This window comes from Diceros bicornis, chromosome 14 (assembly GCF_020826845.1).
Source record: "Diceros bicornis minor isolate mBicDic1 chromosome 14, mDicBic1.mat.cur, whole genome shotgun sequence".
In the NCBI taxonomy this organism is placed as follows: domain Eukaryota; kingdom Metazoa; phylum Chordata; class Mammalia; order Perissodactyla; family Rhinocerotidae; genus Diceros; species Diceros bicornis.
The window spans coordinates 51,929,966-51,954,815 of record NC_080753.1 but is presented as its reverse complement, the minus strand read 5'-3'; the positions used below and the strand labels follow the sequence as shown (position 1 = coordinate 51,954,815).

The following is a 24,850-nucleotide window of genomic DNA, read 5'->3' as shown; positions in this document are numbered from 1 at the left end:
CACAATACTACTAGAGAACATACAGCTCATATTTAAATTTCTCCAATTGTCCCAAGAATGGCCTTTCTAGCTGGACCAGTGCTCTTTAAATGAAAGAACATTCCTGTACCTTTTTTTTTTTGCAGTTTTCTATTCACTCAAATAAATTAATGTTCCCTTGTCAACTCATTTGACAAGAAAAAAAGAAATTCACATACCACTAGAAATAGAGAAAATGGAAACAAGAATTTTGAAAAAGGATTATTCATAATTTATCAAAATATACATACTGATGCATCCATTTTTAACAGATATGGATCTATATGTATCTCCTAGCTAGCTAGCCATGTTCGGTTTTACTAACTGGAACAAGACCAGCTTTCTAGGAAGTGGACAGGAGTATTTTTAGATTTCTTTTTGACTCTAAATTTGTGGTCTGTGAGTCCTCAGAAATACCAACATGTTTAGACTGAGAGCTCCTTTAGGTTAAGCCAATGGGTCATGTTGCAATCATTTGTTCATCACCAGCAATTATTCCTGTCCCTAGACATAGTAGACACTCAGGAAACGACTATGTGAGCGGGTGAGTGAACGCTTTCCCTGGACACTCAGGGCAGGCTCTGCTCCCCTCCGCCTCTCTACTGGCTTGCAGATATATGTCCTGTGCCCTTGTACAGTTTGGCTTCAGTGACATAGAGAAGATAGTTTCATTAGAATGCACAGAGAAAGAGGACCAGAACTTGGAAAACCAGTTCTTGCTCGGCAGAGGTAAGATATTATAGGAATCACAACAAATCTGAATCTTTGCAGGTTTTAACTGAAAATGAGCTACATCGAGAGACTGGAATCCACAGTAGGTGAGGTTGTTTGCCCTGCACACATCCACGCCTTCTTTGAAATAGAAACCCTGAGGCAGGCAGCAGGTGATGAAAGCTACGGCAGGCTGTCAATCCTTCTTTAAAAAAAAAAATAGTCCGCTCGGTTTCCTTTTGGGCTTGAGGGAAATGCTCGTTCTTGGACCTGTCCAGCTAGGTGAGTGAGAAAGTAAAGTATCTTCTCTCATCATGAGATGAATGCCTTTCACTCTTAAGTCTCCTCAAACATCTTGAGTCAGGGTCTGCCTGTGGTAAAATGTGGCTTCTTATTGATCAAGAGAAGAAGAAGGAAGAAGCAAGGGAGCTTTTTGTTAAAGGCACCTTCAGTCTTGTATCAGCTTATCCTTTAAAGAATCACACTATGTCGATACATATAAATAAATCAGAAATACATGGATCAAATATCTCAAAGCTACTAAAGGTATACCACATGTGAGTGTGGATATGAATAAATAAGAAGTAACTTACTGTTTGATACAAACAAATATACTCTCCCAACGTGCTGTGAACTGATAACTGAAATTCCTTCATTACAGACATATAGGCATTTGGGGGGGGGCGGTTAATTCATTCTTTTCTATTTACTTTTAATTATACAAATAACATTAAATGCATGAACGCGGAAAAAAAATTCAAACAATACAGGTTTGAAAGCCCTCTTGATTTCCTCTCTCTGATACCTCTGCCGTTCCTAGAAGTGTCTGTTCTCACAAGTATTATGAATTCTCCCAGTTCTGTCTCTGGATGTTTACATACACATAAGTAACAGAGACACACCAAGTACTGGGGAGAGGAATTGGACCACTGCATGTGCTATCCTGTCCCTTGCTTTATTCTCTTCATGTGTCTTCGAGATATTTCTTCACTCAAGGAATTTAACAGGTGATCTGGGCCAGTAGTTTGTAACTGGGCTTCCCAGCGCCGTAGAGGTTCAGTAGAGGGGTCTTTGCAGGCCAAGGAGCAACAGAATCAAACAGGACAGCTCCAGACTCCCCACCCCTGCTCCAGCCAAGGGGCCTCTGATTTTGTCTTTTTTTCTTTGTTGATTTCCATATAAATTTTTATTTAAATTTTAAGGAAATTTGTTGTTGTTATAAAAAAAGGGGATTAGAAGAATTGATCTAATTCAATTTGGTCTTTGCCTTCTGCTAAGGTGTAAATGTTTCTGAGGAGAGTTAGACAAGCAGTCTCAGGTTTCATTGTTCTGTTTCATTATTCTAAAGCAATTTTAAGGCAAAGGTGGAGAGTAACACAGAATTGCCTCAGTTTCCCCAATGTGATCAGTCTTTGGAAGGCTAGAGACAAAAAGGATTGGGAAAAGGCCAGGGATAGAAGCAGACATGTTTCCTGGCCACTTTCTCTCTCCCCCACCACTTTATCTCTCCCCCATGAAGAACAATAACCCATGTGTTCATCTCGGGTCTTATATATTGCTGTGTATATATTACTATGCATATCATCCATACAACCAGGAAATCATTACCCATGTGTGTCTTGAATCTTCTCTGGGTTTTCTCTAAGTCCTGGATTCTAGACTTTTCTGGACTTCTGAGTCCAAGCCCAAAGCCCCTTGAAAGGTCAACGTGGTACTAATGTCTGGAAAGAACGGGAAAAAATCTGACCAGACAGGCCAGCTTCGGCCTATGGGAAACTTCCTTTCTGGCCCAGGTAAACTGATGGTCTGAAAAGTCTTTGGATCAAGCAGAAGCATAGTAAAAGCCATCATTAAGATGCTAACATGCAAGAGAGTCTTAGAAGCAAAGTCTCCCCTCTAAATGTCCAAGTGCCTGGTTACTTGCAAAGGAAGTGGTTGGAGGACAGTATCCCCAGTTGGAAAACCCAAGCAAGTTGCTGAGTTCCTCTAAAGCTCAATGTCCTCATCCATATAATGAAGATAATAACTATTAATCTCATAAGGTTGTCATAAGGAATAAATAAGATGTCTAAATTCTAGCATAGTGCCTGCTACGTACGGTTATGGGGTTGAATTGTATACTCTCAAAAAACGTATGTTGAAGTTCTAGTCTCTAGTACCTCAGAATGTGACCTTATTTGGGTCATTGCAGATGTAATTAGCTAAGAGGCGATCATACTACAGCAAGTGGGCCCTTAATCCAATATGACCGGTGTCCTTATAAGTAGAGAGAAACACACAGGGAGAAGACAGCCGTGTGATAACAGAGGCAGAGATGGAAATGCTGCAGCTACAAGCCAAGGAACACCAAGGATTACAGTAAATCATCAGAAGCTAGGAAGAGGCAAGTAAGGATTCTCCCCTACAGGTTTCAGAGGGAGCACAGCCCTGCAGCACCTTGATTTCAGACTTACAGACTCCAGAACAATGAGAGAATAAATTTCTGTTATTTTAAGCCACCTAGTTTGTGGTACTTTGTTATGGCAGCCCTGGGAAACTAATACACATAAGCATTCAATAAATGTGAATGTTGTTATAGTAATCTTTTATTTAAAAATATGTATGTATAGATTCAGTGCAATCCCTATCAAAATCCCAATGACATTTTTTGCAGAAATAGAAAGAACCATCTTAAAATTTGTGTGGAATCAAGGGACTCCAAATTGCTAAAGTAATCTTGAAAAAAAAGAACAAAGTTGGAGGCCTCTCACACTTCCTAGTTGAAAACACATTACAAAGCTACAGTAATAAAACAGTATGGTACTGGCATAAAGTCAGACACACAGACCAATTGGAACAAAATAGAGAGCCTAGACCTCGTGGATATAGTCAAATGAACTTCAACAAGGATGCCAAGACCACACAATGGGAAAAGATAGTCTCTTCAACAAATGGTGGGAAAACTGGATATTCACATGCAAAAGAATGAAGTGGGACCCTTACCTTACACCATATACAAAAATTAACTCAAAATGGACTAAGACTTAAACATAAGACATAAAAGTATAAAACTCCTAGAAGAAAACATAGGAGGAAAGCTTCATGACATTGCATTTGGCAAGGATTTCTTGGATCTATCAGAAGCACAGGCAACAAACCAAAAACTGACAAATAGGACTATATCAAACTTAAAAACTTCTACACATCAAAGGAAATAATAAACAGAGTAAAAAGGCAATCTATGGAATGGGAAAAAATAATTACAAATCATATATCTGATATGGGGTTAATATCCAGAATATATAAAGAATTCTTACAACTCAACAACAAAAAACAGGTAACAATTCAAAAATGGGTGAAGGACTTGAATAGACATTTCTCCAAAGAAGATATACGAATGACCAATAAGCATGTGAAAAGATGTTCAACACTACTAATCACTGGAGAAATGGAAATCAAAACCACAATGAGATATCACCTCATACCCATTAGGATGGCTGCTGGCAAAAAAAACAGAAAATAATAAATGGGAGGGAAGATGTAGAGAAATTGGAACCCTTGTACACTGTTGTTGGGAATGTAAAATGCAATCACTATGAAAAACACTAGAAAGGTTCTTCAAAAACCTAAAAAAAAATAAACACCTAAAAATAGAATTACCATATGATAAAACAATCTCACTTCTGGGTATATATCCAAAAAAAATTGAAATTTTTTTTGATATTTGCCCACCCATATTTACTGCAGCATTATTCACGATAGCCAAGAGGTAGACGCAACCCAAGTGTCCGTTAACAGATGAATGGATAAAGAAAACATATGATGGAATATTATTCAGCCTTTAAAAAAGAAATCATGCCACGTGCCACAATATGGATGACTCTTGAGGACATTATGCTAAGTGAAATAAGCCAGTCACAAAAGGACAAATACTATATGATTTCACTTGTATGAAATATCTAAAGTAGTCACACACATAGAAACGGAAAGCAGAATGGTAATTGCCAGTAGCTGGGGGGAGGGAGGAAAGGGAAGTTATTGTTCAGTGGGTGTAGAGTTTCAGTTTTGCAAATGAAAAAGTTCTAGAGATGTTACACAACAATGTAAATATAGTTAGTACTACTGAACTATACACTGAAAAATGGTTAAGATGGTAAATTTTATGTTATGTGCTTTTTACCACAACTTAAATGCGTATATGTGTGTACAAGTATATGTGTGTATATATAATGGCACATATCTGTGTTCTGTGAATCCACCATGATTCCTTTACAATACTATTAAATATAATAATTTAAATGAAAATTACTAGAGATTTAATATTTAATTTTTTTAACTTAATAATCAAAATTTTAATAAATAACAATGTCTAATAATATGCCTGCAATATATATCAAAAAATGTCTTAACGCAGTCAATTCTTATAGTTTATGCTAAAAAAAAACAGTAAGAAACTATACATTCTGACCATGATTTCGTAATAATATTAGCTAACATTCATTGTAAGCTTACTCTGTTCTAGATACTATTCGTATTTTTATCTCATTTAATTCTCACACCAGCCCTAGGAGGCAGGTATAAAACTGAGGCACTGAATGTTACAGTCATTTGTGCAAGGTCACAGAAGTAATAGACCCAAACTTTGAACCCACACAGATTAACACTACTCCCTGCTCTTAACCCCCACGTTATGCCATCTCTCATCACCACCTCCGTCCCTGGTTTTCTCTGTATGACAGTGTATAATATATTGATGTGAGCCTGAGTAACTATGTTTAGAGTTAATGGGAACAGTGGCCTGCCCACCATCCCCCAGACAAGGGGAGTGGAGAGGGATGGTGTGATCAAGTTACCATGTCATCATATGGTGTCATAATCCACTTCGTCCTAAATCTGCTGCTTTCCTGTCTCCTTCCTCTCTCCTGGAAGTTCCCCAGTGGGCTTGCCATTGGGGCACGCTGGCCTCACTTCAGACCCTAGAGAAGGCACATTCACTCAAGTAAGGCATCTGACAAAAATATGGTCCTTGCTACTTCAGAAGGAGAGGAAAAACTGTGCATAGATGAGCATAATTTTTTATTTGATTTGAACATTCGATTTCATCCGTATGTAGCATGTGTTTCATTATACAGGCAACAGAGCTCTATTAAAAACAAGGTTCCAGAACGCCATTCTTGTTTGCGTAATTCTGTGAAAGATGTTTCAGAACTATGTTCCTGCACACATCCCTGTAAAAATAGTGAGATGTATATATACATATGTATAGACACGTATAAGTACGAGGTAAGATATCATAAATATAGAAGAAGTGGAATGGGCAATCATATGTTCAGAGGAGCTGAGAAGAAGTACAGCAGACAGAGCCTGGATTTTGGAGCCAGACTTCTCTTCTGGCTTCACCACTCTCTAGTGAGGGGGAGCTTGCACAAAGTAATACACTCAACACACACACACACAATCCTAAAAGAGTGGTTCCTCTCTGCCTGCAGGATAATGGCGACGATGATGCACAAACCCACAACTAGGATTGGATTCTTCCATCTGTCCCGAATCCTTGCCAAAAGAGTCACAATTTTTCTAACTACCTTCTAAGATCTTAACCCAAGAGAACCTGACGGTTTTGTCCATCACTCTCCCTGTAAGAAGCTCAACAAAGCACCTTTCCCTCCCTCTTTGTCGTGTGGCAGATTTTTGCCCCACTCCCTCCCCTGGCTGAGGGCCTCCTGCAGACTGATAGAAAAGCTTTACCAGAGAGTCAGTGGAGAGCCTGTTTGCAAAGCAACACCGCACAGCCCACACAAGGGCCCCTTTGAGAAATGGGAAACTGTCAGGAAGGTGGATAGAATGAACCTGATTTCCCATTATTTTTTCAAATAAATGGAGTCCAGTTTGCCTCAGCTATAATCCAGGCATAACATTTATATGAGAACATAAAATACTACACAGCTGTAAGTAAAACAATATGTGTGTTCCTGAATAATAGCGATACCACTTGCCAGTAAGACTATATTTTGACCAAATAAAAGATGACCTAAATTTGACTCAGTGGGATGGGATTTACTACATGATTGCTTCTTGAAAATAAAGGCATAGAGATAGAGGGATTTCCTGAGGATAGAAAGAAACAGACAAGGAGAACAACAGAAAAATGGGATGGAAAGTTATATGACTATGACTTGATTTGAAAGCTCCAATTGTACAAAGAATCAAGGGCATTTAACTCTAAATATGTAGTGTGTCTCTCCCAACTAAAACCTCATTTTACATCAGACATCCATATTGCAAAGTCCCACATGGGCCAACATCAAATATATAAAGTGAGTTTTCAGCCATAACAAGGAGACAATCTTTGTAAACGCTCCTCTTTACAAGGGTTTTTATGCATTTCTCCATTCCTCCTTTCATTCATATGTATGGCCATTTAACAAATATGTATTGTGGACTTAATATGTAACAGGCTTTCTAGCAGGACAGGAGACAGCCCTGCCCTAAGGGAGTTCAGGAATGGAGCCATTTCAATCCAGTGTGGTAAGGGCCAAGATGGAAGGAATCTCAACACAAGGTGCCGCGTACCACGGCAGAGATGTGCACGAGGGGTCCTGAGACCACACACGACAGGACACTAAGTGAACCAGAGAAACCAAAGTTGATAACGCTGGAGCTGTGTTTTTAAAAGTGAGGAGTAAGTCAGAGAAACTGGAAAAGAGCAGGGCAGCAAGTTATCATCCCCATCACGAACACTAACAGGTCAAGCTCCATTTTCATAGCTCTTCAACACACAGTCACATTTGAATAATCACATACTGTTCCCAGATGCTCTGGTAAGCGTATGTATTAGTTAGGACTTAGGTATGGCTGATATAACAAAGATCCAAAATAAGAGTGACCTCAGCAGCTCAAACTTGATTCTTTCTCACATAACAGTCTAGGCTTGCGCAATCCAAAGCTATTGGCAGCTACCAGCTGGATAACAACAGTCTTTGTTATTTGCTGCTCCACCATGTCTAGGAGGGTGTATTCGGACATTCGGTCCAAAATGGAGCACCTCCACATCTCAATACAGCCAGAGGGAAGCGGGGAAAGACAAAGGGGAGGATGCAATATTCCCCTTTATCAGTGCTGCCCAGTGCTGCACAGATCACTTCTCTCCATACGCTATTGGCCAGAACTTGGTCACATGACCACCTGGCTAAAGGAAGCTGGAAAAATAGTCTTTATTCAGGGCAGCCATGGACACAGCTAAAGATTCTTATTACATAGAAGAAAGGGAAATGGATGAGATGGAAACTAGCTGTCTCTGCCACGGCACATGAGCCCTCCTCTTCCTCTCGTCCTGTCTGAGACAGCCACAGATTTTAAAGGGCCTCCCAGGAAACTACTGGAGAATCCATACACATCCATATGCACACACGCACACATACACACACAATGTAATACATAGTTAACCATAAGTTTTTCATTTAAAAAAAGGAAGATAAAGACTGTAGAACCTTATATCAGTTGATACTGTAAATTAGATCCAAGACTATGGCCAAGAGGTTGGAGCAGGCTCTTTCCACCAGTGCATACCTAAAGGGACACACAGAGTCTAGGAATCACGTGAAAATGGAGGCCTCCATCACCTTCTCCTCTCCTGACTTCTTCTCCTGCAACGTTCTCCCCCCTTATAACCACCTCTTCCATTGAACCAAAACATGATGAAATGCATTGGCCGGGTGATGAGAGCATGCATGAACATATTAGGAGAGCAGGCTACGGTAGAGCCAAATGTACATTACTCTATGGGTCAAAATAACCAATCTACTCTCAGCTCTATGATTGAGTTAAATAAACTTGAGAAAGTTATTTAATCTTTCCGTGCATCAAGTTCCTCAGTATCAAATGGAGATAAAAATATTTCCCATTTTCATAGGCTTATAGAGGGAACCGGCAAAATGGAATATACGTGCATTAGTTTTCTATTGCTGCATACCAAGTCACCACAAACTTAATGGATTAAAACAACACCCACTTATTATCTCATAGTTTCTGTAGGCCACAAGTCTGGGCACAGAGTAACTAGCTTCTCTGTTCAGGGCCTTTCTGGGCTGAAATCAAGGCGTCAACTGGGGCTGAATTCTCATCTGGGGCTCGAGTCCTCTTCCAAGCTCACAGGCTGTTGGCAGGATTCATTTCCTTGTGAGTCTAGGACTGAGGTCCCCATTTTCTTCCTAGCTGTCAGCCAGGGACCACTGTCAGGTGCTGGAGGCTGGCACAGTTCCTTGCCCCCAGTGACCAGCATTGGCCCCCATAGTTCACAACACAGATGTTGTTTCTTCCAAGCCCGCCAGAGCAAGTCTCTCTGACTTCCTCTTCTACAACCAGCCAGCGAAAACCCTCTGCTTTGAAAGGGCGTATGCAATTAGGTCGGGCCCCTCTGAAAACCTTTCTCTCTTAAGGTCAACTGATTTGGGGCCTTAGTTATATCTGCAAAATTCCTTCACAGGAGTGCCTAGATTAAGTGTATCCAGTAAGTGCGAGATGGTGTGTGTACACCAAGGGTGGAATCTTGGAGGGCCATCTTAGGGTTCAGTCCTTTGGCCCCCAAAGATTCACATCCCTCCCAAATGCAAAGTATAGTCACCTTCTCCCAAGGTTCTGGAGGGTCTCATCCTATTAGAGCATTAGTGGTTTTGCAATAAGCATAAATCTCGGTACTTTGTGGATCTAAGTATTCAGCTAAGGTCCTCCTGCATTTTCCAAGCTGACATCACATGCTCTACAAGCTTGACTCCTTTCTCTAACTCAAGCATTCTTGCCATACTATTTTATTCTTCCATCTGGTTCTCTTCAGGGATGTTGCAAGGTAGCACCTCATTCTCTCTTCTTTTTCAGTCTGTGTTGACTGTGTTCCCAGTGATATTTTTCTGTCAGCATCTGTTTAAACTGGTTGAGATACGGGCTTTGCTGTCTGGATTCTTTTCCTTCCTCTGCCACATTCTTCCATTCACCAAAAAGGCAATATGGTATCATGGCAAGAGTAAGGACTGGGAGTCAGGTAAATGTAAAGTCAGATTGTCTTCCAACACTTTTTAACTGAATGTTACTTAGCCTCTCTGAATCCTGCCTTCCTCCTTTGTACATCTGGGATAATATCTTCCACATAGGGCTGTAGGGAGAATTAAATGACATAATATTTATGAGAATTAAATGATACAACATTCACAGCATATAGCAGATGTGAATTCCAAGCCCTTCCTCTCTTTCCCATCTCCTACCCCACATAATTACTTCCCTTCCTTCCTTCCTCCCTATCTCCCTTATCTTCCTTCCATCTCCATCTCAAAGAGCATCTAAAACTGGTGATGCAGTGATGACCACAGTATATCACGTTAAAAGATAATTGCCCTGCAAGTTCATCCAAATTTATTCCATTTGAATGCCAACATGGTCAGTGGGTTTTGATACCAACCAATCATTTTCGTGCGGAACCATTATGGTGACAATGCTATTCTCTCATTGTCCTGACCCCAGTTTTCATGCTTTACTTTAAAAATGTGCTTGGACTGTGTTCTCACATACTATTACTACACTCTACAGATTTATGCTCCTTAGAGAAAGGGGTCTGGTCTTGAAAGTGTTCCAGATCTATCCCTTATAGAGATGGTTAGGATAAAAGAAGGATTAATGGTCCAAAGCAACATAACTAAAGAGCTGAGGCTGCCCAGAGGGAAATGTTAAAGACTGCCTGGCACAAGCAAGCACTTTCTGGCAAACGTCTGGAAGTGCTGAAATGAAAGGGGCAGGAGTCATCTACTTAAGTAATGGTCTCCAAGGCAAAACATTGGGAGCTAGGTTCAGCCACCACAATGAGCTCTTATATGTATGTGACACAGACTTAACACCAAAATTATACTAGTCACAAGGCTTTTATTATAATGCCTAAAGCTGATTGTAACTTGCTGTTGTTTTTTTGCAAACATGATGTTGGTCACATGAGAAGGGTTTCAGAAGCAAGTCTCCTTGATTTAACATTTCTAGGCTCTAGAGCTGGCCCCGTGGCGCAAGGGGTTAAGTGCGCGTGCTCTGCTGTGGCGGCCCGGGGTTCGCCGGTTCAGATCCTGGGTGCGCACTGATGCACCTCTTGTCAAGCCATGCTGTGGCGGCGTCCCATATAAAGTGGAGAAAGATGGGCATGGATGTTAGCCCAGGGCCAGTCTTCCTCAGTAAAAAGAGGAGGATTGGCAGATGTTAGCTCAGGGCTGATCTTCCTCACAAAAAAAACATTTCTAGGCTCAAGCCATCACCAGAACATGGATACAAATACCACTTCTGGAAAAAGAATAGAAGTGTCAACCGGGGGCCTCCAGTTCTCACCTCCATAGCTCAGATGCCTTCTTCATCAAGGTGCTGTTAAGCAAGGATGTAAGGGAAAGGATCATCTTTCCACTGAGTTCTGAAGATTAAGACAGAGAGAGTTCATCAGCTCAGGTAGATCATGCCAAGTCAAGCCCCCTCAGTAAAAAGGCCTATTTATAAATCATTAGAGACTCAGGGTGCCAAGAAAGCTACTGTATTCGTTCAGTATTATAGGCAGAAGGCTTGCGTTTGCCAAATGCTTTACAACCACTTTTTATGAAGTATTACTCATAATACCCTGGGAGATAAATGAACAATATAATCTCCATTCTATAACTAAGGAAGCAAACAGCCATGGAGGCACTCTGGAAGTGAGTAGCAAGCTAATGATAGAACCCTGGACCAGACTCTCCAGTCAATGCTTCTCCTAGTAAACCACTTTGCCTTGTAGCAAGAATGTCCTTAAATTGATATAAAACAAGGGTGTAAGTTTAAAATCTGAGTCCAAGGGCCGGCCCCATGGCTTAGCGGTTAAGTGCACACGCTCTGCTACTGGCGGCCCGGGTTCGGAACCCCGGGCACCCACCGATGCACCACTTGTCTGGCCATGCTGAGGCCGCGTCCCACATACAGCAACTAAGAAGGATGTGCAACTATGACACACAACTACCTACTGGGGCTTTGGGAAGAAAAAGGGAAAAAAAGGAGGAGGATTGGCAATAGATGTTAGCTCAGGGCCAGTCTTCCTCAGCAAAAAAGAGGAGGATTGGCATGGATGTTAGCTCAGGGCTGATCTTCCTCACAAAATAAATAAATAAATAAAATAAGATCTGAGCCCAAAAGGCTGACCTTGGTGAATTGCTACTTGGACTTTAAGATGGGAGAGTTTACTTCCCACTATAATACAGGACTATTTGATTGACAGCAAGTGTATTAGTTAGGGTACAGTCACAGCTTCTGTAACAAGAGGACCCTAAAACACAGTGGCATAAACAAAGACAGAACTTTATTTTTGTCACATATGATAGTCCAGAGGTAGAGGATCCAAAGGTAGCAGGGCAGCTCAGCTATCCTCAATATGTGGCTTTCCATCTTTCGAGTCCAAAGTGTCTGCTCCAGTCTCACCATTCCCAACCAGCAAGAAGGGGATGGGGAACAGGGCACAACACAGAAGTTGTACCCACTCACTGTCACTCACACCCCATTGGCCAGAGCGGTCACTTGGCCATACCAAGCTGCAAGGGGGGCTAAGAAATGTAGTCTGGTTGGGTAGCTAAATGTCCTGCAAATACTGGAGAGTTGTAGAAGGAAGAGAAGAACAGATACTGATGGAGAAGTAGTGGTCATTGTCTCACTACACTTAAGAGGCAAGGATTTACAGCACTGAGACCCAGTGTTCCATCTCCCGTGCCCCAGTGGGGACAACTTTACAGAGCAATGTTAACCCCGAGGTGAGTAAGAAGGAATCCAGTGTCATGAAAGAAGCCGGATATTAGGACCCAGATGAACTGAGTTCTGATAACTGCTCTGTCGTACGTTAGCTATGAGACCTTGGGCAAATCATTCAAATTCTGGGTCTCAGTTTCCTCATCTATAAAATTAAAAGTTCGACCAAGTGATAACTGAGGTTCCCTCTGGATCTTACACTTAATGAAGTCAGAGTAGACAATATAACAGGGGAGACGTTGTAATATAACATATCCCCTCAAGTTGACCAATAAATGACCAGAACTCACATCATGACAAGTTTTTAGTCTTAAATGAAGTGTATAAAATGGGCTCACTTTATGAAAATCATTGCATGATTTAGTATGTAAACGAGTCTCTTATTTTTGTAAATGAGTCTTGTATGTTCATAAAGTTTTAGTCTCCCAGAAATATTTACCAGACCTACTTGAAAGTTTAAAAAAAAAAAAAACTATTTTTCTTAAATAAACTTTCACCTGTCTTCAATAAAGAAACAGCAATATCTGTAAAATTCTAGTGGATCACTACCCAGTTTCATCTATAAGCATAAATTATCATGAATACCTTACCAAAGGTTAATACAAAGCATATTAGCTACTTTAGACTGTTCTAATCTTCATGGTGAGTGCAAATATGTTTTATATATACTTTCCTCAGTTATATTCATATAAATGTCTCCCATTAGTGTGGGAAGTATGAAAGTCTAGCTTCTGGAAATAGGAGATAACTGAACCAGAATTCCCTATTCAGCCTGCTGAACGTTTTAAACATATTCTTACCAATCAACAATCACCATCCTTTGAGTGTCATTCAAAGCTAATTTGATCGACTACAATAGATGATGAAGCTGATGGTGGCGAGATATAGCCAACAAAGCTGTTGTTCTTATATAAACAGTAAAGTGGCTCTGAACGTATTTCTGACAGTAGTAATACAAAATTAACGGAAATGATATGCTGCCTTCCAAGATGACTACTTTTGAAGGCAAAAGCCTATAAATGTTGTTCTGTTTAATTTGATTACTTTTATAAAAGTCTCGTAGCTTTATAATTAGAAAATAATTACACACTGTGTGAAATGAGTGCTTCGCATGTGCCAGCCATTTTGCTAAACACTTTTATGTGGATTTATCATCTCAACGTGATGAAAGCGTGTCTGTCTCCATCTCTTACGGCAGAATTTGAAAGTTGCCTGCCAAGATCCATCCTTGCTTTCTTCCTTAGAAGAGAGCCCCTATTTTATGTGAAACTTCAATGCCCTCAACCAAAGCACTAATTTACCAGCTTACCTCGCAATTAGCCGTGACCAACGAGATAAAAAACAGAAGTTGAGTGAGGCTTGCAGAAAGGAAGGGGAACAGATTGAAGGTATGTGCCCCTTTGTTATTTCCTATTTCTCCTGCTGCCTTAAATTTGGATGAGATGGCTGGAGCACCAACTGCCATCTTGTAATTTACAGATGGAAACCACAAACTAAAGATGGCAGAGGATGAAGATAATAGAAATCTGGGTGTCTGGTAAAATCATGGAGCTGCCATCCCAGCCCATGCCTATCTACCACCAGACTTATTTTATACAAGAGAAAAATAAACTCATCTGTGACTAAGTCACTATTATTTGGAATCTTTTGGTTTATACTTTTGAACCTAATCCTAACTGATATACCTTTCCTCATTCTTTTTTAAATTTATGTATTTATTTATTTGGTGTGTTTTTGTGTCTGAGGAAGGACAGCCCTGAGCTAACATCCATGCCAATCCTCCTCTTTTTGCTGAGGAAGACCGGCCCTGAGCCAACATCCATGCCCATCCTCCTCCACTTCACATGGGAGGCCGCCACAGCGTGGCCTGACAAGCAGTGTGTTGGTGCACACCCGCGATCGGAACCCAGGCCGCCAGCAGCAGAGTGCGCACACCCAACCGCCACGCCACGGGGCCGGCCCCCCTTTCCTCATTCTTACAAATAAGAGAATTAAGGCTTAGAGAGTAGCTTGTCTAAGGTCCAAAAGCTAGGCAAATGGAATGGAGAGCGAGGACTCAAGCCCAGGCAATCTGACTGCAGAAACACACACCTCTCAGAGCCCACATATGCTTTAGTTTACCGGTTAAGAAAGAAAGACATAGCATTTGTCCATTCACTTGTATTTAGCCCCAACACAATGATATAAAATCACAGAAGTGGCAGAAGGTAAAGTAAGGTAGACTCTCTAATAATCCAACGTTCTAAGATTGCTGAGTAATTAGTAATTATAATTATATAATTGATCTGCTACATAAGTTAATGAAACTGCAAAGACCGGTATTTAATGGTGAAAATCAACTCTCCTCCCACACCAGACTTCAGAAAAGACTTCTCAGGAGGCCAGTAATGTGCTCAGACCACACAACTAGCCGTGTATCCTCCTCCATAGAAATACTTGTCTCTATGCATGAAGATTTCTTGCTAAGCAGGGTCTTCTTCACAGCAGGATCCTTCTCAATTTCCTGGATTGTGTGACTAATGCGAAAAGGAAGACATAAGTCAGCAGTGATAATATAGAAGATATTCCGCACCTGCAATTAAATAATGGTCATGCATGTAAGAGCTATATTTCTCAACAGAATACCAGGGAAGCACAGTTTTTCCATTTGAAACCACATTCTCCCATGACTTCATATGAAAGCCAAGAGCAACCAAAGTCTCATGTATGGTTTCAATGCCCAACCAAAATGAAATTCTACTGTATCCACCACATTTCATTGTACTGATTAGAATGAAACCCAAATAGTTTCATTAAAATTAAGGCCTATAATTGTACAGAAAAAGTGGCCAGATTGCAATGTGGCCCATCCTGTCTTCCCAGAAATTGTGGTAATTGACATAGGCCACCACTTAATCACCGGAGTCAGCCTGATCATGAAATCACTGAAAGAGACCATGACCAGTTCCGAGCTCTGTGCAGGAAGACCAAAATCCAGGGGACTGCTCTTATGAAAACAAAGTAGCCATGGACAAAATACCTCAGACACTCAATCAGGGCCTGGAGAGCTATGGAAGGCTACATATCTAGATTTTTCTCCTTGTCTCTAGGAGGTTTGAACTGCAATTCTCAACCTTTGTGCTGGATATGCATCTTTTGCCCCTCTAGATCTTCCCTTCTCCACCCAAAAGGCTGAACTGTAAGGACTACATCAAATGGCTCTCTTGTCCCCGGCTTCTGGTTGGGCTTAGCCAGTGCATAACACCAGCAGATGACGGAGAGAGGGAGTCTGTCTTAGTCAGCTCTAGCCGCCATAACAAATGCCACAGGCTGGGTGGCTTAAACAACAAAAATTTATTTCTCACATTTCTGAAGACTAGAAGTCTGAGATCAAGATGCCGGCCTATTCAGTTGCTGGTGAGAGCTCTCTTCCTGCTTGCAGATGGCCACCTTCTCTCTTCTTGGTAAAGAGAGAAAGACCCAGCCCTCTGGTGTATCTTCTTATAAGGACACTAATCCCATCAGATCGGGCCCCCACTCCTGTGACCTCATTTAACCTTGATTACCTCCTTATAGACCCTGTCTCCAAATACAGTCACACTGGGGGCTTAGGGCTTCAACGTATGAATTTGGAGGGGGCACAATTCAGTCCATAACAGTCAGAGTCTCCATTCTAGTGGGCCACTGAGAGCTGGCTGAGCCCCTCACTGAAATTCTTAGCTCCTATCCAGCATCCCTCTCCCTAGAGCTGTCTCTCTCCAGGTTCCAGTAACCCACTCTCTTGCCTCACTCTTTCCACCCTAGGGGCCATAATGGCTCCCCACAGGTATCTACCCTGGTATACTGCATCTCCCTCATGGTTCCCCTACACCCTGCCCAGCCCACACTTGACAAATTCTCCTGGCAGGACCTAGCAGCACTGTGCCCTTCCTTTCCTACCCAGGCCCCAAAATAACTTTTGAGCAGGTACAACAGGTATATGGAAGTTGAGAGCCCTGGAATGAGAGTGAGGGGACCTGCAGGAGTTCCAGCAGTGTTCCAGCACTCGCCCACCACATGGCAGGACTAGCCACCCAACGTCTCTGCATCTTCACATTCTTCTTGATGCAGTGAAGACATAGATGGTCCCTAAGATCTTGTCTAGATGTAAGACCATTCTACAGATCTCCTTCACCTTCCCTGCTCTTCCTCCCTCCTCTTCCTCTTACTAACTCTTCTCCTTCTACACACACATAGTGCCGCCACATCCACGCCACACAAATCCCAAGTGTCAACTGATAAAGAATAAGGGGACAATAAGGGTTAGAAAAGGAACAAAGAAATCATTTCTTTTCTCTCCACACATCTTAATCTCAGAACCACTACAAAATTAGACTTACCAAATTCCATTTAAAATCTTAATATGGATTTAAAACAATTTGGCAATGTGATAATTGGCATAAATTACAACTTCATAGTTAAATAGCTCAGGTTAAAATTGCTTCTGTATATTGACATGCCCAAGGTTAAGGAACTATAAGTGGGTTTCTGGTCAGCTAATTCTAAAACAATCCACCCTGGACTTCTGTTAGCATTTAATTAGCACAAAACTGCAACAAATGCAAAACAATCTTGGAATGTGATGTCCAGAAAAGAATTCAACCAATTTATGGTTGTCAATCGCTTGTGCAACTTGAGCCTCGGACAAAACAGAGCTCGAAGCCTTTTCCCATTTCCAGTTATGTAAACCACAAAATCAGCTGCTGCCAAGAGTATGCATAAATGTAATCCCCAATTTTCCAAGTTAAACCTGGGTGTGTACTACAATGATACAGATAAGGCTGATCCTCAGAATTAGGTGGAAAAGGGCATAGGCTAGAGTCTAGGGTCAGATCTCACTCTACAGCCTTCTACCGTGTGATCTTGAGCAAGTTATAGGAGTTCCCTGGGCCTCAGTTTCCTCATTCATAAAGGGAAGATAAAAACGCTTACCTAATCCAACAATCCCACCTCTGGACAGACACCTAAAAGAATTGAAATCAGGGTCTCAAAGAGATATTTGCACAGCCATGTTCATAGCAGTATTATTCACAATAGCCAAGAGGTGGAAGCAACCCAAGTGTCCATCAATGGATAAATGGATAAGCAAAATGTGGTATATCAATATAATGAGATATCATTCAGCCTTAAAACGGAAGGTAATCTTGTCACCTGCTACAGCATAGATGAACCTTGAGGACATTGTGCTAAGTGACATAAGGCAGTCACAAAAAGAAAAATACTGTATGATTCTACTTATATAAGGTACGTAGAGTAATCAAATTCATAGAGACAGAAAGTAGGATGGTGGTTGTCAGGAGCTGGCAGGAGGAGGAAAGGGTTTTCTAAGAAGAAAAAGTTTTAGACGGGGCCAGCCCGGTGGCGTAGCAGTTAAGTTGGCGCACTCCACTTCGGCGGCCGGTGTTTGCAAATTTGGATCCCGGGCACAGACCGATGCACTGCTTGTCAAGCCATGCTTTGGTGGCGTCCCATATAAAGTAGAAGAAGACGGGCACGGATGGTAGCCCAGGGCCAATCTTCCTCAGCAAAAAGAGGAAGATTGGCATCGGATGTTAGCTCAGGGCTAATCTTCCTCATGGAAAAAAAAAAAGTTCTGGAGATCTGTTTCACAATAATGTGAATATACTTAACACTATTGAACTGCAAATTTAGAAATGGTCAAGATGGTAAATTTTATGTTATGTTTTTTACCACAATAAAAAAAAATACTTACCTCATTTAATCTTTGAGAGAATTAATTGCTATGAGTGAAAATGCCTGGAAAACAGTAGATGCTCAATAAATGTTACATCCTTCTCACTCCTCCACCTCATTTGAATGGCTTGTAAATTATTAAAATCATTAAAGAAACTGCCAGCATCCAAAACATATGGATATGGGCAGGAAAGGGGAATCAGGCCCCATCTTACTTTCCTCACCTCCATCTTTCTTTTTCAATTCTTTGAACCCAGGCCAGGTCATCATCCAACTCAAAGCCTCAAGCCCACTACTAAGGACAGAGTCTGCCACCCACTCAGGAGGTACTTGATACGTGATCCTGTCACCTCATACCCCAGAGCTGACCTCTGGGACCCCAAAAGCAAACCCTGCCTCTCTTTGCTCCAGTGAGAAAGGACCTGAGACAATCTCTTCTGTGTTTCTCCTGTAGTTTTTAAAAAGTAGCAATATATTCATTCATTCACGCACCTAACAGCATGTGCCAGGTGCTGTCCTAGGTCCTCGGGGTACGGCAGTCAACAAGAGAGACCAGGGACTTGCTTTCACAATGCTTACCTTCTATTAACCTTCTTTTGGGGCTCATACGAGTTGTCTGTTGCCACCTCTGTGCCTTTGCCCATACTGCCCGGAACGCCTTCCCTGCTTCTCTTTTCCATTCAAATAATACCCCAGCTTTTCAGTCTAGCTCAAGTCCAAGCTTCTCCTTACACTCCTTCAAGTTCCTCTCTTCTTGTCTTTGAGTTCTCCTCTCCCCAACAGCTCCTGCGCCTGGAGCCTTCCCCACATGGTTCAGTACTGGGTGATACTGCTCTCTCAACATGGCTTGGGATTCAATCTTATTTCCTAACTAGATTATGACTCCTTGATGGTCAAGGTCATTTTCATTTGTCCCCTCATCCCCCCATAGGACCCAGCACATGGTGTTTGCTGGAAAGAGAGTCACACTTCTTAGCTTCTTGAATTTTGGAGTGTGATGTGGAACATGTCTTCTTGGTGTGAGGATGGCACAGCAATCTGTTCTCTGTGGCTGTGTCTATAAATTTCTGCCTTCCTTAAATTATATTTAACTCAATATACTAAAATAACTTCTATCAGAAGTATAATTTAGGGGAATAGGGTTAAACACACACGTTTAAAGGGACATCTGTATTGATTTTTCCAAAAACTCCAATGTATATTTTACACTTAATCACTCATACTTTCAACTGATTAAAAAAAAAAGTTCTTATATGTCTAGTACTGTGTGTAGCAGAGGAAAACTTTCCTCTACCCTCTCAGGTTCTGTGAATAGGGCCTGAAAATTAAATTGATAGAAGACAGATTAACAGGAGAAAAAGTTTATTTCATAAGTACACAGGAGGTCTCACAGAAAAGAAATGAAAACCCCAAAGAAGCAGTTAGACCTGGAGGCTTGTATACCACTTTAACAAAGGGCAATAAATTGTGGAGAAGTAACTAGAAAAAGGAAGGGAGGTGGTTGGGGTTTCCAGGGGTGTTCAGTTGTGGGAAGGGAAATATATAGGGGAAATTAATGGAAGATAAGGGTTATTTAGTAAGGTTTGTTATGCAGACTCAAGTTAGTGACTTCTCTGTTGATGAGAGTCATGTTTAGTGATTAAAAGTCATCGTCCTCTTCCAAGTGTGGGAGAAGAAGACACCTTTACAGTGAAAATTTATGTTACCATTACAAAGGGACATTTATACCTTGCTTTTAGACAGAAAGGGGGAAGGAAGAGAGTTAATTGCCTTCAACTCAATCTTTATGGCAAAGTGGCATATTGTGGGTGGCATACTTTGATTCCCTTCATGTGCTAAATGGCAAGAGGGTAAGAGGGACTAGAGTGACAAGAGAAAAGATTAGACCAGACAACAGATTTGTCAACAGATTTAGGAAATGTTTGTATAACTGCATGGAGGGTTGTAAACCGTTATTTAAAACTAACTTCTCTTAATTCTTGAAGTTTGATTTTAGAATCCATATTTATTTTTTTGTTCTAAGTCTCTTTGAGGAGGAGGCAAGAAGGACAATCTGACCCACAGTGGTAATGATACATAACAGCAAAAAATAACTCCAAGGAAACACTTCAGGCCTGAATATCTGTGTGCAGATATGCAATAAACAATCCTCCATTAGCTATGGAAGATACAAACTATATATCTTCAACAAAACAAGAAATTATAAAATCAGTAATAATATTGCCACTTTGAGTAACATCTCACTACCTAATTCCAGAAAAGGAGAAATAAATTTTTCCTTACCTTTTGACTTTCTCCGTTTCAAAGTAGCGTGTAGAGAGAACACTGGATTGAGAAGCAAGACTTGTGTTCTACACCAGTGTTGTCTGATAGGAATATAATATCAACCTTAAATTTTAAATTTTCTAGTAGCCACACTAAAATGAACAAAAAGAAACAGGTTAAATTAATTTTAGCCCAATATACCCAAAATTCATCATTTCCACCTTTAATTAATATAATTATTGAGATATTTTCCATTTTTTCATACACAGAGAAAAAGATTCTTCAAAATCCAATGTCTGTTTTACGCTTACAGCACATCTCAGTTTAGACTAGCCACATGCCACGTGCTCAACAGCAGCGTGAGTCTGGTGGCTACTGGACTGAACAGCGCTGCTCTCAACTCTGATCTCTTGGGAATCACCCAGCTACGTGACCTTAGATTTAACCTCCCTGTTCCTAAACTCCCTCACCTTTAAATTGAGAGGGATAAATAAATAATCCCCCAAAGTTCTTTCTAGTTTAAATTCTATTGTGTCTATCACTTGTGTACCAGTGGGAGGACAGCCATTCCCCAAACTCCAAATACAGTCCATGATATTTACAAATAACATGCTACTTTTTATGTAAAATTAATATATGTCTGTTGTAAAAAAATTTGAAAATACAAAAAAGTGTGAAAAACAAAAGAAAACAATCTATAATCTACCCAAATATATCTACTACTAATATTTTGATGAATTTCCTTCCTGATTCATTTTTTTTAACTCAAGGAACAGTTGAAGCTTTGGGAAGCAATTAATAAATTACTTTATTCTTCCTTATATATTTAAAAAATATCTTTTTAAAAGAATACGTATTTTAAAAATACACAAGGATTAAAAAGAAGTCATTTAATTTAGTTCCCAAGAAGATCAATCTACCTTGCATATACTTTTTTGCTCTGTTTCTTTTTTCTTTTCTTTCTCTTTTTATTGAGATATAATGGATATATAACATTGTATTAGTTTTAGATGTACAACATGATTCAATATATGTATATAGTACAAAATGATCGCCACAATAAGTTTAGTTAACATATGTCGTCACACAGTTACAAAAGTTTTTTTCTTGTGATGAGAACTTTTAAGATCTACTCTTGTAGCAACTTTCAATTATACAATACAGTATTGTTAACTATAGTCACCATGCTGCGCAATATATCCCTAAGACATATTTATCTTATAACTGGAAGTGTGTACGTTTTGACCACCTTCATCCATTTTGCCCATTTGTGTATATATATATATTTTTTAAACTGTTCTATTTTTTTTTGTGCTGGTGTGCGGAAGATTAGCCTTGAGCTAACACCTGTTGCCAATCCTCCTCTTTCTTGCTGAGGAAGATTGGCCTTGGGCTAACATCCACGCCCATCTTCCTCCACTTTATGTGGGACGCCTGCCACAGCGTGGCTTGGTAAGCAGTGCATAGGTCTGTGCCCGGGCTCCAAACCTGCAAACCCTGGGCCACCAGAAGCAGGGCGTGCGAACTTAACCATTATGCCACAGGGCCGGCCCTAATTTGTATATATTTTTAATATGAAAAGCATCCAAATCATTTTCTTTCAAAATCAGTTCATTACAGGGATCTTTCTTTTATCCCTCATGTCATTTCTGTAGCCTTTTATTTCCATGATGTGTTACTTGGGAGTTTTTAGTTTCTGTCAATTTTCTCTCCTCTCTCCCCATTTGTATGCAAGGTCACCCATTTGGGGGCCCCAAAGACTTATTACTGCTGCTGGTCAAGCCACAGACCCAATCCTCTCCCAGGGACCATGTCCTCAGCAGTGTCAGAATCTCTTGTTGGGATGAGAGTAACCAGGCAATCCAAGGCCCCGTCTGGCTACTAAGTTAGGCGATTATTTTGGATCAGCACCTCAAGGCAATGGTAAAATTTACTCTGAATTGCTTCTGCAAACCTTCCTGAAGGTTCTTTTTTAACCCAGTATTTAGTCAAAATGAAGGCACTAAAATAACTATTGAATACTTAGTGTACTTATCCGTGGGAGTTGTTTGGATTTTAGAGAGGGATGAAAAGAAAATAGGGTTTCATCCCCTTAAAATGCCTCCCTTTACTTTTCTTTCCTTTTTTTTTCATTTCTAACTCCTTTTTGTCTTTCAGAGGGAGGCTTGGGATGTGTGTGTGTGCGTGTGGTATGTGTTCTTAATTGTCAAAAGTGCACAGCCAGAAGAGGAGAGGAAATGGAATTGAAGGTAAGTGGGGAACCACCTCGACAGCAAGACGCATGTTAGAGAGGCCCCGTATCTCCTTACATCCTATACAAGGCCCGGGCGCCACTCCTGAAGCCCCCATCAGGACACCCCCCACTCTTTGATATGCTAATCGTGGCTCTGGGTTGGTTCGAGCTGGCAAGAGAGCAGAGGCTTTCAGATGGCTGACACGTTACAAAGCTGCAAACTTCAAAGCCGGGTTTAAAAGGTTCTGTTCTCATCCAGCAAAATAAGTTTGCTTTTTACAATGCCGAAGAGAAAATCCCAACAAATTAGAGTGGAATCTTAAACAATGAAGCAGGCCCGACTCAGGAATAAGGAACCAATCAATGCTATCAACATGGCTTCTATCTGTCCTTAGGACTTTAATCATTTCCAGATGATAGCATGCATCTGATTAGGGTCCTCTGGCAGCTCTCGCTTCCAACACGGCCCGGTGAAAAGGAGAAGGAACAGGACGCTCCGAGGCTGGAGTCCGAGACTTGGACTCATCAGCAGGTAACATTCTACCTTGAATCGGGCTAAGGTGATTTCTGGCAGAAAGGAAATCCAGCAGAGAGCAGGACTTCAAGCAACGCAACTCACATCTTTTAGAAGCACATAGTTCTTTTGATTCCGACAAAAATTGAGGTCCCTCCCCAGGGATGGCCTTAGAAGTATGTAAAGTGCCTGATTTCCTCCATTATCTAATTTTGTGATATGTCTGTCCAGGTTATGACCCCAATAGAGCACACCCACCCTACAATTTGACCATCGTTTAAACTTATCTCTTTGGCTCTTGAAGACTATTGTAGTCTTTGTCTTAGTCTGCTTGGGCTGCCATAACAAAATACCATAGACGGGGTGCCTTAAACAACAGAAATTTGTTTTCTCACAGTTTTGGAGGCTGGAAGTCCAAGATCAAGGTGTCAGCAGGGTTGGTGTCTGATGAGAGCTCTCCCTCCAGGTTGTAGGCAGTCGCCATCTCACTGTGCTTTCACAGGATGTCTCTATTGTGGGCACGCTGTGGGGGAGGGCTGTGCTCTGGCCTTTTATAAGGACAATAATCCTATTGGATTAGGGCCCCACCCTTATGACCTCTTTTAACCTTAATTACCTCCTTATAGGCTCTCTCTCCAAATACAGTCACATTGTGGGTTAGAGCCTAAAGGGGATCAGAATACGCCACCCCAAAATAGACCACTTTGACATAAGGATTATTTTGAGCTGAAGGCAATTGGGAATCAACAGATCAGAAAGAAGGCTCCTCAGAGCTTCCCTTATCTGACTACAACCAGCAACTTCTGGAAAATAAAGCCACCATAAATTCCCTCTTCAGAATGAATCTACTCCCAGAAGGGAAAACTAATAAAACCCAGCCCAAATCCCTTCTCCACAGGAGTTTAATGGCCCTGAAGGAGACAGAAAGACCACTCATACCTGTATAGACAAACATTATCACAAACTTTCTTATCTCTTGTTTGTTCTCCTAAAAACCTATTTGTCTTTCCTAAGAAACCTATTTGTTCTTTCCATAAAAGCCTTTTTCTCCCTCCCTCCCTTTCCCCTGCTAGTTTAAGTATATAAGCCTCAAGCTTTAACCGTTTAACCAGCCAGCTCCTTCATTGGTTGGCTCCCATGTACATATAAACAACCTATTTCTCCCGTTACCGTGTTTTTCGTCAGTTTAATTCACAGGCCTCCATTTTTCAGAACTTAAGAGGATAGAGAAAAGTTTTTTCTCCCTTATAGGCTTCGACATATGAATTTGGGTTGGGTTCGGGGCAGGGAGACACAATTCAGTCCACAGCAGTCTTTAAGCTTCCACAGTTAACCAAAACTCTTATACATAAGTTTGAAGAACAAACACAGCAAGCTAGAGGCAGAGCTGTGTCCATGCGGAGAGAATGGGAGGGGAATGGGGCTTGATGGACTGACCGAGATGGTGGTATGCCTCCCTTCCTCCCTCACAGTTTTACCTGGAGTCTTTACTAACTCCAGCTTTATTGATCTTAAAAGGACTGTCTTTTCCACTGGCTAATGGATATTTGCGTGGACATGTGTGAGTTAGGGGTTGGTAGAGAATGTTGAGAAACAGTTGTCATGGCTTTTTCTTAATGGTCCCAAAATATGCC

General features: G+C 41.1%; 1 long non-coding RNA gene across 2 annotated transcripts; it reads right to left on the bottom strand.

Annotated features, from left to right (window-relative positions):
• Positions 1 to 12,232: 12,232 nt before the first annotated feature.
• On the bottom strand, positions 12,233 to 23,715 carry LOC131414130 (uncharacterized). Of its 2 annotated transcripts, none has more exons than XR_009222133.1 (5): positions 23,612 to 23,715; positions 20,488 to 20,621; positions 18,224 to 18,267; positions 17,443 to 17,474; positions 12,233 to 15,064 (listed from the first exon to the last, which is right to left on the bottom strand). It is a non-coding gene; the product is annotated as an uncharacterized LOC131414130 (long non-coding RNA). The 2 variants fall into 2 exon arrangements; XR_009222132.1 differs by having other exon boundaries at positions 12,233 to 15,008.
• Between the last annotated feature and the right edge of the window lie 1,135 nt (positions 23,716 to 24,850).